Raw genomic sequence first — 13,172 nt, 5'->3', positions numbered from 1 at the left:
GTGGATGCATTTCAGCTGTACGAGACGGTTGCGGTGGAGGGGACTGACGAGTTCCAGGTTTTTCTGGAGGCAGTCGAGAAGCATTTTGAGTTTTCGGGTAGTATCGCGCTTGAACGCCAGAAGCTGCGCGGTTTGTTCCAACGTCCTGGCCAGTCGGTAACTGAGTTTCTTGCCGTGTTGCGCCATCAGGCTTCGTTTTGTGCTCTGGGGAACGCGCTCGATGAAAGACTTTGCGAGGTTTTCTTGGAAGGCCTGGAGTCCAGACGCGTTCAGGATCGCGTTCTGCAGGAGTGCGAGGGCAGCGAGCTGCCAACGCTGTCGCGGGCTATCCAGATCGCTCGCCAGTACGAGCAGAGAGCGAAGACGGCCGCAAGTTTTCGGCGGCGAGAGTCGCAAGTCCCGGTCGCGGCAGAAGTCCAGCGTGTCCAGATCGAGGAACGTCAAACGGCAGCAACACAAGATGGCGGCCAAGCGTCGTCTTCTTCGATCGAGCATGGGCAAGATGGCTACAGCGGCTACCCTCCCTGGCCTCAACCTGGCTACCCCCCGTCGCAGCTTGGACCCGGAGGCATTAGGCCTAGGTTTTCAGTACGTTTCATTTTCATTGTGAGATGACTTCGTCATCTTCGTCTTCGAGCGGCCCAACGGCGTTCCCGCCGCCGGCTGTCTTTTTGGCAGTGCCCGGTCCGCCGATAGTAGCTTGGCCGGCATGGAAGCGTGCTTTTCTGACTTTTCTTGACGCGTCGGCGTTGCATCTCGTAGAACCGTTCCGAAAAAAAGCCATCCTGTTTTCGCTGTTGGGCACTGAGGGCCAGCGCATCGTGGGCGCCACCAACGTCGTTGCTGACGCGTTTTCACGGTTGCCAGTGTCTGACACTGAGGAGGGCATGAGATTCGACGAGGAAGTTGTTTCCGTCGTAATGGTTCCTTTGTCGAAAGGCGGTTTTCAACAGGCTATGGCCAATGACATAGTTCTTCCTTCCGTCATCCGCTATACTACCTCGGTTTGGCCTGAAGATAGTAAAACCAATCCAGATCTCCGGCCTTACTATCACGTCAGAGACCAACTGTCGCTGTACGACGGTATTTTGTACAAGGGAGAAAAACTTGTCGTCCCTGTCGAGTTTCGAGACCGGATCGTGGAAGTAGCACATGAAGTTCATCAGGGGATCACAAGAACCACAAGTGTGATCCGGGAACACTACTGGTGGCCGTTGATGAATGAACACATAAAGAACAAGATCCAGAACTGCACGGTGTGCCATGCTACCGACAAACCAGTGAAGGCTGCACCGGCTCCCTTGCAGCCCATTCAGTTTCCAAATCAGCCCTGGGAAAAGCTAGGAATCGACATCGTGGGCCCGGTTGATCGTGCACCGGCCAGTCAAAGGTTTTTTTTGGTACTCATAGATTACCACTCCAAGTGGCCAGAAGTCCAAGCCACGTCTTCTGTGACTTCTGCGACTGTCATCAGCTTTTTGAAGAACGTTTTTTCACGCGAGGGACTGCCCTGCGAGATTGTGTCAGATAATGGAGTACAGTTTACCTCCCATGAATTTCAAGATTTCTTGCGTCAACATGGCATCAAACATAGGAGAACGTCATTATACCACCCCCAATGTAACGGGCAGGTGGAAAGATTTAACCGAGTCCTGAAGTCGTGCCTTCAGTTAGCTGTTGTACAAGGTCGTCCACTTCCAGATGCCGTCCGAGACCACCTGGAAGCGTACCGACGTACGGTACATCCTGCAACAGGATTTGCACCATCCTTTCTCCTTCATGGACGAAATCATCGGTCTAGACTAGACGTACAAGGCATGCCGACTAGGACGGTACCTGACAATCTCTTGGAACGTCGAGCTCAGCTACAAGGAAGAGTACAGCGCTATCAACAAAACATGAAAGATTATTCTGACCATCGTAGAGCTGTACGACACCCTCAGTTTCATCCTGGGCAGGCTGTTCGCGTATTCAAGCCCACCCATCATAACAAGTTGCGGAGTACATATACAGAACCACAACGGATACATGCACAGTTAGGACCTGCTACATATCAACTCGCTGACGGTAGGAAATGGAACGCAGCGAAGCTTGCAAAGTCCATACAGCTGCCTCCAGCACAAGTTCCTGACTACGGTTGGGATGATGATGATGACGAAGATGACTTGTATATACCTCCTGCAACTCCAGTGGTTCCTGTACTGACCCCTGTCCGTGGAAGCACTTCAACGTCCCAAGTACCAATTGTCTTTTCTTGCCCGGAGGGTTCCTGTGACCCCGCAGCGTCTGGTCTCTTGGGGAGACCCGGTTCATCTGCTGCACCCATGGCAGGTGCACCTCGCCATGCAGCGCTGGGCTCTCCCAAGGAGCCAGATCTGTTTGCTGCGGCAAAGTTTACAGTTCCGGTTGCTGCGGCCGAGTCTCCTGCTCCGCGTGCTGTACCGGGGCCTGTTCCTGGACCTGTTCCTGGAACTGTTCTTGGAGCTGTCCCTGGGCCTGCCTCTGTTCCTGGGGGCCCTGCTCCTGTTTCTGAAGGGAATCTCGGGTCGGCTGTACCCGACATGATCGGGATCTCTGCACCTGAGCTCTGCCCGGCTTCCGTGGCAGACGCTGGACAGTCTGTGGAGCCTGACAGGCTTGTCAGGCCTGTTCCTGAGGCTGCGGTCAGGCCTCTCCCTAAGCCTGTACTCAGGCATGTTCCTGAGGCCGAGATCAGGCCTCTCCCTGAGCCTGGTCCCGGTCCTGTTCCGGCGGTCAGGCCTCTTCCTGGGCCCGTCGTTGTTGCTGCTCCGGACGCTGTGCCAGGGTCATCACCAGAGTCCGTGGTTGCAGAGCAACTACCTGTCTCCGATCTGGCAGTTTGCCCAGACACACGGGCAGAACTGCTCGTTTTGCCGTCGCCAGAAACGAGTACACCTCTGGAGTCTTTGGGAACGAGTACGCCACCTATGCCTCCACTTGAGGATTCAGTGGAAGAACTCACGACCGAGTTCCACACACCACCCACGATCTCCGAGCCATCTACAGCTCCTCTACCACCAGCGAGGCAAGGTCGGCCAATACGCCAGAGAAGACTTCCGCTGAAGTTCAAAGACTATATTCTTGCACTTTGCGATGATAGTTTTCAGTCAGATTCGGAGTACAGTGACTAAGACTTTTGTAGCTATGTTTTCGTAAAAGGTCATTTTTGGTATCAAGTTTGGGTACATATAGAACATTAAAAGCATATCACTGTTATAGCAAAACCTTGGCCAAGGTAAAAATGTCCATGACAAACACAATATTCTAAACAATAACCAAACTAACAGTCAACACTACAATGTGTCATGGACATTAAAATAGGTATGGTTGGATGTTTCATTTTCTTCCCAGGAGGAGGAGAGATGAGAGTGCTCTAAGTTGAAATATGACTCTTGGAATGAAATTTTGATCGTCACGTGACTAGTATGATGCAACCTGAACTTTCAGTGAAAACCCGTTTTGTTCGGATGACTTGTTTAGGATTTTGTTGAATTTTCCGTGTCGTGCACACAAAGAACGTTTATGAACAATCTTTTGCGAATTTCATATTTTTTTTTGTGTTTCAACGAACAATTTTAAAACCAATATTTCCAGTGAAATAACGCAATTTTCGGGTGGTGAAGTGTTTTGATTTTCGTTATTTTTTTTCACATAACGAATGTATAACGTAAGTCTTCCTCCCACAATTTTCTTATTTTTTTTTAAGGGAGGGAGAATGTAGTATTTTGATTTGCACGAGATGGCGCTACTTGACATCTTTTTAAAGTAGCCATCTCGTGCATCCATGTAAAAGAATAAAAAGGACAGCACGCGACGGCATGAGCCGCGCGTGATCTGCGGCCTCATCGGCCAGTGTTCGCCCCGCTCCTGAATCCGTTGGTTGTCCTTTCTTCTCGCTCCGGCGACCGTCCAGGTCCGCTCGGGGCATGTAGTTTCCCGGCTACGTCGAACGTAAGTCACCGGCGCTTGCGTCCAATGTAGCCAGGCTTTAGAGCACCGCCGCGTCGGCGCAGAATATAACAGAAACTCTTTAAAATTACGGCAAACGACTTATTTTTGTTGGCTTTATATTTTGCGAACTGTGGGTTACGGCAGTAATTCACGGGAACGAAATCTCTCGACTGGAAGCGATATGCGGGCCGAACGCTCCCACATAAGAGAACACTCAACACTACTTAATTTTGCTTTAAATAAAAAAAAAAATGAAGAGCACTCTAATTGCCACACTAATTCGTGTTAAAATAAGGAATTAAACCCTTTTGAACACAACCACGCGAATAAACGCCGCATATCCGAGGCAAAATGCTGCACAGCACGTGCCTAAAACCCCTCTATCCTGGAAAAAGTGGCGCCATTCATTGTTGTAAAAATGCTCGAGGCACGTGCCGCGCGCCACTTCTAGGAAGAACATGGCGTCTGAAATCTAGCTCAGTGCTGCGCAGTGCCGCCATGATCTTCCCAAAAGCTGCACGTTGCACGTGCGTCGACGCACCTTTCGCTACTTTTGAAACATGAAGGGACTTTACCCGTGGGGCCGTGCCCACCTGCCCCCCCCCCCCCCACCTCCCCGATCAACTGCCCGATGATGATGATGATGATAATGGTTTGCGGCTCTTCCCTTTTGAATCGGGCGGTCCCGTAGAGTTTGCGACCGTGGGGATTTGGTAATCCCCGTTGGTGAACTAGCATCCACCATGCAGTTCTCCAGTCTTCGCTTCGTGGTTTCCACCAGCTCACGCCACTCTCCGTTGGTTCTACCTTATACACCGACTCATGTTTACAAACAAACCGGAGCGCCCGGAGCGCCCCTAGCGGACGCCACCGGCGCCGCGCATGCGCGATGGGGGTGTAGGCAAGAATCTCGCCGTCGCCCATAAACAAACCATTGAAATGCGATGTTGTCGGCGTCGGTGTGAGTCCCCCTGCCCTTTTTCGCGTTCGAATTGTGGATTCTACGTCTTCCTGGCGATGTCTGACTATCCTGAGTGGCGTCAGCGAAATTACCGAGGCTTGTTACACCGCAAAACTTTGCGTGAATAAAGTGACATGTGGTGATTCATTCCGCGTGGACGCCGCAGATTGTACGCTAAAGCCTGATTCGCACGATGAGATTTCACTCGGAATTTTCAGTCACGACGCCGCTCGGGCTGCAAAAGCGTGAACCGTAGCTGAGATGGTCGACGACGATACTGAAAATCGCAAGCAGAATCGGACCAACTGAATTAGGCATAACAAGTCGGTGTTGGTCACTGGTAACAATGACCAAAGTCTCCTTGTATCTTCTGTTTACATCGAGCCTGCTTACCAACCTTCAAATTTAAGTCTTTTGAGGCCTGCACTCACTTCTTATCGCAAGTACCGGGCCAACATTTGGTCTACGGACCGGCGTCGTCTAAGAGAGCAGACGACAAGCAGAAACGTTTGAAAGAGCAGACGACAATTTGAACAATCAGGCGGCCGTTTGAACTTGAAGACGCACTGAACGTAGACAGGTGGTCCGCACAACTTGAGTTTTCTGGCGTTCATGTTGGAACAAAACAAATAAATCTGATGACCACAAGTATCCGTGAATTCAGCCCAAAGTGCTTCTTGCCCAAGCAATCGTCCGGTGGCGTCTGCTTTTCCCTTTTCACGGCACATATCGGACGAACCGAGCACGTGAAAACTGACCTTCAAACCTTTCTCGACACTTTTGGTATGGCCCCAGTCGCGGCGTTTTGACGAGAAGGCAGGTTTTTGTCTGGTTCCTTTCAAAACAACACAGGAATACACGTCTGGCATGGGGACTTCTGCCCACAACCCCAGACCGGAAGTGCGACCGACGCGCCACCACCGCGCCGTGACGTCACAGAGATGAGTTCGAAGCGTCGGCGTTGTTGTTGCCATTAGTCCCACCAGTCCCACCCGCAGAGTCTGCCACTGAGCTGGAAGCATACCCAAAGCCGAGTGCCTCTGCCAGTGCGAGCTCCCGGGTTGCCTGTCCACACTCTGCCGGTTGAATTGGTTGCGGACCGGTGCACGACAATACATAAATCCCTGCACGCAACACGGCGCGCGTTGCACTGTGGGAACTAGTTGGCCAGGGAGGAGAATGGCATGGTTTCGGTTCGATGACACGTCGACAAGAGATTATACACAGAGCATGGACTATTAACGGCCGTTATCTCATGTTTTCTGGTCACGATAGCATCATTTGTGGTCTTTAAACTGACCTAAATAGCCAGACCTTGAAGCTTTGGCACAAGCCCAAAACGTATAGCTTGTCTTAAAGGGACACTGACAGGGTATTTATGCTCGCTGAGGTTTTTAGTTGTACGTGACATATGAGAGCTCAACTACCCAGAACAGAATTTGCGGCTCGAAATTCGGTTTCTTTCCGCCCGAAAACCGCCGATCAAGAACTGGCCGGTTCGAGTCTCGCTCACTCTCTTTTTCGCGGTCACGGGCCGTTTTCTAAGGTATCGATGCGACCACCAAATTTAATCGAAGTCGTGGGTCACTGAAGGCACACACTCAATATTAAAAATAGAAAAAAATATGAAACCCATTTTTTGTGGCTTCTAAAAAGCTGTAAATACGTTGATTGACAAAAAAAGTTCCACAGACAACCGGAAGCATTCTGTGCGTTCGTCGTTTCGCGTATCGTGGGGCTCGCGGGGCCGGCGATGGCAGCGGACGACGGGCGTGGGACCTCTATTTCAGAACTGTCGTTCGCGGTACCGGCGAATTCTGTCTACCGTTAAAAGAGAAATTTGGGACTGATCAAAAGAATTGGTATTCACCCCGTACGACACGCCCGGCCACCAAGCCGATTTGCACGAAGACGTCGCCGAGCCGTAACTCCCTTCTCGTGGCTGAAGACATCGCTCCCGCAAACGTCAAGCACGACGTGTCTACTTCGAGTTCAATATGCACGCGTACGATTTCTTTACTAGGTGCGAATGTCCCCAAAGCGTGGTGCTTCCCGACTTCGACCCGGGAGTGCTTTTGCTAGAGAAAAATCGACAGCAAACTTTCCAACTTACAGTTTACCGGCTGCATTATTACTAAGGAAAGAGATCCACCAGAAAAGCGATGCCCCAGTAGCTCAGTCGGAAAGACGTCCGGTTCACACGCGGTGAGACCGGGTTCGATCCCCCGTGAAACTTTATTTTTTTTTTTTTTCAAACATTTTCCGATGTTTACATATATATATATATATATTTTTACAATCATCACTAAAGAAACAAACAAAAAATAACAAACTAATGTTGTGGACGATACTTCGCTGAATTAAATGGTATGGGATTTCCGTTTTGGCACCTGCGAGCTCAATGTAATCACTTTCCACAAAATGCAAGGAGCATATAAATCAGGTAACGTCCGCTTTCCGAGGTGCCCGTATATGTTCTACAGGAATTGCAGCCAGCCGTTGGTCCCGATCCCGTTGGTCTTTCGGAAACTCTGTCGTACAATGCCACTTTTTTTCGGATGCAGGAAATGTGAGCCAGCTGTTCACGCAACATCTTGGGTGTATTCTTTTCGGAGCCGATCATGGAAATTCACCACGGGTACTCACTACTCATCTCCAACTGCTCAATGTACAAAACAACTCATCTTGGAGTACAGAACAACGAGCGGAACAAACATAACTGCAAAAAAATCGCACGGCGAGGAGCTCCCGCACGCCGCATCGCACGCCGCATGTCCTGTCGTCTGCTACCGGAGAGGAGAAAAAAAAAAAAAAATAACGCACGGTCGGGTGTAGCCACGTGACTTCCGCCACTCACTCTCTTCTCTCCACTTCTCCGACCTCCGTCGGGTTTCGGTTTCGGTTTCGAGGAGTTACGTCTTTTGGCTTTATTAAAAAAATACGCTACTCTGTTGCAAAATATTAATTGGGTAGTCCTCCGACACCATAATGAAGCGCCTGGCAAAAAATAAAATAATTTTTTTGGGGGGTGTCAGTGTCCCTTTAACACATGCTTGTTGTATTTTTGTACCTTTCTGTTAGCGCCTCGAGGCATGTGAACGAGCCAGTGCTGGGAATCTCGACGCTGCGAAGCTCGGGGATCTTGCTTGTGTACGAATCAACAAGCTGCAACCAATAAGTATGCATACATCGAGCTCTCGCCTTTACATTAGTGTTTGCTGATCAGGAAGTTTGTTTCGTGCGTCCATAGGCGAATTATAACTTTTTGCAATTAATGTTTTTCTTAATACGCCTGGTACGCGAGGTAAAACTCGGAGTCGCCATTGAAAAGCTCCATTTGAACACACTTTTCATCTCTGACCTGTACTGCCCCGCAGCACTGCACGAAGTGAAGTCCACACCCGCCTGCATTCCACGAATATTCAACATCGCGTATGCGCATAAAGTTATCCTGCAATCATATAGGCACATTTGCACATACAAACCGGCGCAGACCGCATGGCGCGTTTTTCTACACGCGAAAACGCGACGCGCTATGAACGCTCGCGCGGAAGCTGGCGCGGGGGCACCCGCAAAGCCAAGCACCGCCGGCCGCGCGTTATCAGCGTTGCCAGATAACAGAATTCTCAACAAGCGATGTAAATTTTGACGCAAATACTACAACATGAGAATTAAATGAACAAATAAGTAAATAAAACGGATCTGAGTGTCAAAAGAAACACCTTTTCAATTTTTTCGGGTAGAAAGAAAACGAATTTCGAGCCGCAAATTGTGTTCTGGGTAGTTGGCCTCTCATATGACATGCACAAATAAAAACCTTGACAAGCATAAATACCCTGTCAGTGTCCCTTTAAAGCAAATGCCGTGAAAAGGGTTAGCACCACTCAGGATCTAAACAATTCCGAGCACCTGCCAAATTAATTTTATCATGGCTGGATCTTTGTGATACCATATAGTACAGAATGTTAAAAGCAATCATTTTGTTAGGAAGCCCATAAACAGCACTTACACATTATAATCATCAAGCAGAAGCTTGCACCTTTATGACTCAATGTCTTCCACTTCAGATATCACTGGGAACTTCAAACACTAATTTTTGGGGCATCTGATATGTACGGAACTGTCGGATCCGGTTGGCCATACAGCAATCTATGTTCCATCCAAGACAGACAGGCCCACACTGAATGGCCGTTCCAGTCAACGAGTTTGATAGGTCAGTTGTTCCAAAACTATCACATACTATTCTGGATATTCCAGTTTGCATTATTGAATATTTATTTATTTATTTACAATACTATTACTCGCATTCGGGATTGTTGTAGGGTAGTACACAATGAACAGAGCACAAAATGATTATGAATTTTCTATACACACTTGGTGAAAGTATTATGATCAGTGGCTATTAAATAATGAAACGTCCTTAAAACAAATTTATTTAAAAAATTGCACAATTGTAATGTTGTCTCCTTGTATGCACTCCCTTCCCCTGTACTTACACTGCTCCATGCGAATTTTCCATTGCTGAAAGCAGTGCTGTAGGTAATCAAGTGATAAGCCCTCACGAGCTGTCGCTTTCACCTTCACAGCATCAACAGGCTCAAACCTCGTTCCTGTCAACCCACACTTGATCTTGGGGAATAGGAAGAAGCCAGGTGGGGTCAGGTCAGGTAAGGCAGATACTCAAACACGGTGATGCTATGCTGAGCCAGGACCGACATGTCCTGAAATGTAGAGGAACAATTCCTGGATCCTTCATCAAGACAATGCACCAGTACACAAAGCTTTGTCAGTCATGTCGTTCCTGGCTCAGCATAGCATCACAGTGTTGGAGCATCTGCCTTACTCACCTGACCTTGTACCATCTGACTTCTTCCTATTCCCCAAGACCAAGTCTGGGTTGACAGAAATGAGGTCTGACTCTGGTGATGCCGTGAAGGCAAAATGCGACGGAGTTCATGAAGGGCCTATCACCCGACGACCTACAGCACTGGTTTCAGCAATGGAAGATTCGCATGATAACACTCCGTGCGGGAACTATAGGGGGCGCTTTGAAAAACGCGCGCAGCGCCGCTAGCGGAGGAGCTGGCGTTCGACCGTGAGGCGCGTTCAGCAGCCTGCGGCGCCTTTTCGCATGCCAAGCTGTGGCGGCGGAAGCGCGCACGGACGAAACTTTTGCTTTTTGAGCCGATACGTGGAGGGTGACGTTGCATGAGTGCTGGGGCATACCTAAGAAAGGCATTTAGCTGTTCTCCACTTCTTATATATTGAGTTTGAGTCGTTATTCGGGGGAATTTCTCTAGTTGCGGCCAAAAAAGGAGTGGGAGCAATTTTCCGAGAAGCAAGACGGCCGCCACCATGATTGCTTTGAGTGGGAAATTTATTTCGCTCGTCGCTGTAAACGTAGGACTGCTGCAACGATGATATTGGAGGCGAGTGAGATGTCCACTAAGTTTCTGCACGAAGTGTGCCAAGTTTCATTAATTAAAGGGTAACTGCAAAGAAAAAAAAGTTTTTTTTTAACAGCCTAATTGGGACAAGCATGTCACAAAACAAATGTTCCGCGAAAAAAAATATTTTTTTTATCAATATTTACGGCACAGGACGTAATTTAGTAGAGTCAGAATTTCTCCACATTTGAAACTCCCGCTCTTTCGACCCCCGCGGAAGAGGAGTACGCCCCGCCCCTCACTCTCCTTGCGTTGCGGAGTTGAACTAGAGCACTATATAGCTCCTACGGAGCAGAGTAGCGCAATCCTTTGAACCCCGTGTTTTGCCGACAACATGGCCGACAGCGCGGCTCGGCGCGAGTCACGTGGTACTCAGGGTTCCAGGAGGCGGCCCGCCCTATGGGAGAATACATGGAGATCGACACAACACGGCTGATTAAAAAACTAACGGCGAGTTCACATTTTTCAAAACTAGCCTGTCGTGAAGTTAGTAAAGCGCTAAACACTTTATCAAAGTTTTAATAATATCGGATGCGTGTGCAAATTTTGAGAAGGCAATTTCCAAGGCAATGGCGTTTGAAGCAGACGATTTTTGCTCGCAGCGGAGATGGGCTTTTCGGGTTGGCCGGAGCGGGTCACGTGAATAGTGTGACGTCGCCGTGTCGTCTGCTGCATGATGCCGCTCAGGCAATTTTTTAAAAAAAGTTACGTCCTTGTATGGCACAAAACTTGTCGCATATTATTCTAAAATGTTTCATTATTATGTAAAAAATGATTTCCCTTCCTATCATCCCCACAAAACTGAAGAAACAACGATTTTCTCACGTTCTCCATGCATTTCTGACCGCAGTTGGAACCTCCGGGCGTTCGCCGCTAGTCGCCGAGAGACGGCGTTCTAGATTGCGCTACTCTGCTAAGTTGAACGACGCAGCGTCTCTCGACTTCCGGCAAGATCTGGCAACTACGCCAGGCCGTGGTATTTTTTTGGTTTGACGCGGTTTGCGAGCACATGTAGCGAAGACGTGACCGGAGAAGTGCCCCTGTGATGTTCCCGGAAGATGGAAAGTATCGTTCGTAATCGTCGTGCGCGCTTTGAAAGCGAAGGGAGTCACAGAATCCACGAGTGCGCAACCACGAGCCAAGGTTCACGACAGCGCTGCGTTGGTTTCGGCGATCTCGTTCCGTTTGGTGCAACACGGCGATGCGACAGAGCTGAAACGTTTGTGGTGTGTGTAATGCGGTGCTAACACGGAGCGCAAATTGGTTGTTGTGGGGTTGACGTTCAACCAGTTAAGTCCCGTCGTCGTCAGCTGATTCAGTCAAACTGGTCCGGGAGGACGCTGGGAGCGTTCTTAAAAGTAAATCTGCCTCGTTCTGTTTCAAAATGTGGAAGTTTCCCGACGCATTCCGTGAGTAAAAAGCTGCGGGCGTTTTCAACAAAATTACTACGTTTTAATTGAACTATGGACTTCGCATTGTTGTCCTAAATCTGCCGTTTTTATGCTTCGTGTTGGACTGCGTTTGCACAGCGACGTGTTGCATCGTGCGGTGTGAATAAATTTGGGCACGATTTCGCACCTGCCTACAGATGCATGAACTGAGACCATTTTTATGTAGTGAACATAGTGCTTTATTATTTTCTGTCTAGTCGCGGACGTTAGGTGCACACGGGGCGAATCTCGACGGCCTCCAGAGCGATATGACGGGAACGTAACTAGACACGTTGGTCGCTACGCGAACGCCCGATTGCCTCCACCCAAATAGCATTCCTTTCGGGGCGACATGGCTGCTGGAAGGCTCACTGTCGGGATCACGCATCTGACATCTCCGAAAAGTCAGCATTTGCACGCACAAACAAGCAAAAAAAAAAAAAAAGCACGCTAAGCAAGCAAAGAGGAAAACGAAAGAACCGCGCTATGAAAGCCAAAACCCCGCGTCGCTTCCTATCACTAACACCTGCGACAGCTGCTAAACACACACTACTTCACTTCAAGAAGTCTCACTCAAGCACCTGGGTCAGCACGAAACGACGAAACACTGATCACTTCGGCGAAACGATTAGTCGAGGTAGGCGAGACAGGCGGGAGCAGACTTCGGCGGCCATGAAAGAATGGCGAAGCTTTGTTTGTATGAATCCAAACGGAAGTGCCCGTCTTGTAAACCTTTTGTAAAGAATAATAACTCTCATCACATGGGTTATTCTTTAAACGTAAAAATATGCCGCTCAAAAGGAAATTGCAACGAATAACAAAGGTTTAACAACCACGATCTAAGCTGTCAATCAAACTCTTAGCCAATGAGATCCTTTTGGGATTGACGTCACATAATCACAACTTCGTGGCGCGCGATTTAAAACGGGCGAAATAGCCGCAAACTAAAATCAGTCTCACGCAATAAATATTGCTGTAAAAAATGTTTTTTCTCGCGGAAAAATTGTTTTTTGACATGCTTGTCCCAATTAGGCTCTTTAAAAAAAAACTTTTTTTTCTTTGCAGTTACCCTTTAAGACAGCAGGTGTGAAAGTTGTTTCTAACGAATGAAGAAATAATGCTGTACGGTATTTCCAATATTGGACCCAAAATGTTGTGTTATAGCGGGCTGTGCAAAGTGCAGATTTGGGCACACAGGTGCTTGGACTTGACAGTAACATGACACAGCACTTATTATACAAAAAAAAAAAAACGGTGGCACAGGGAAATTAGGTGAAAATTTGGTTTGGGCGGCGTAACTCAATGGGAACCGGTTTTGACCATGAAAAGGCTGTCAAGAGAATACTACTGATCGGGGGAGGT

This window comes from Ixodes scapularis, unplaced genomic scaffold (assembly GCF_016920785.2).
Source record: "Ixodes scapularis isolate PalLabHiFi unplaced genomic scaffold, ASM1692078v2 PGA_scaffold2__306_contigs__length_199485367, whole genome shotgun sequence".
NCBI classification, from domain to species: Eukaryota; Metazoa; Arthropoda; class Arachnida; order Ixodida; family Ixodidae; genus Ixodes; species Ixodes scapularis.
This window is presented reverse-complemented; position numbering follows the sequence as displayed.